Genomic DNA, 618 nt, shown 5'->3' on the forward strand with positions numbered 1-618 from the left:
CCGCTGCCCTTCACCTCCCAGCACCATCGCACGGATCCGCCAGAGCCCCGCTGAGAGGGCTGCCCTGCCCGGTGGGAAACGATCTTCCACAACCTTTACTTGTGCTGCAGGGCGAGCCGAGCTGTGCGGTATTTCCTGTGGTTGCAGCGTCTAAAGAGGTTAACACTGTCACTGAGGTTAACCCTTCCGCTGTCGGGGTGGGGGTGGAGGGGACAAACTGGGGCAAACAGGCAGGGCGGCTCCAGCAGCCCTGGCTCTGCTGCCCCCGGGTTTTCCAGCCCTGAGCACTGGAAAACAGCAACAGAGGAATGGACACGCACAGCCCCGCTCCTACGGGCTGTCTCACTCGAGGCTTTGGGATTTAGTCGCAGAACTTAAAACAGTTCCTTGGTGAAATCTGGGGTTCAGCAGCCCCCGCAGTGGTGGGGATGGCAGCGTCTGTTGCAGAGCACAAAGTGAGACGAGCGTAACGAAATCACGGAGTTTGCCAGGAAAACATCATCCTGCAAGAGGGCAAGAAGCACACACGTGAGCCTGTTGCTTTAAGGGATGCTGGGTTTTCCCATGGACTGACTCAAAGTGGAAACTGTGCTTTCTCAGCATGCAATGTAGGTCAGT

This window comes from Phasianus colchicus, chromosome 9, assembly GCF_987193195.1.
Source record: "Phasianus colchicus chromosome 9, bPhaCol1.hap1.1, whole genome shotgun sequence".
In the NCBI taxonomy this organism is placed as follows: domain Eukaryota; kingdom Metazoa; phylum Chordata; class Aves; order Galliformes; family Phasianidae; genus Phasianus; species Phasianus colchicus.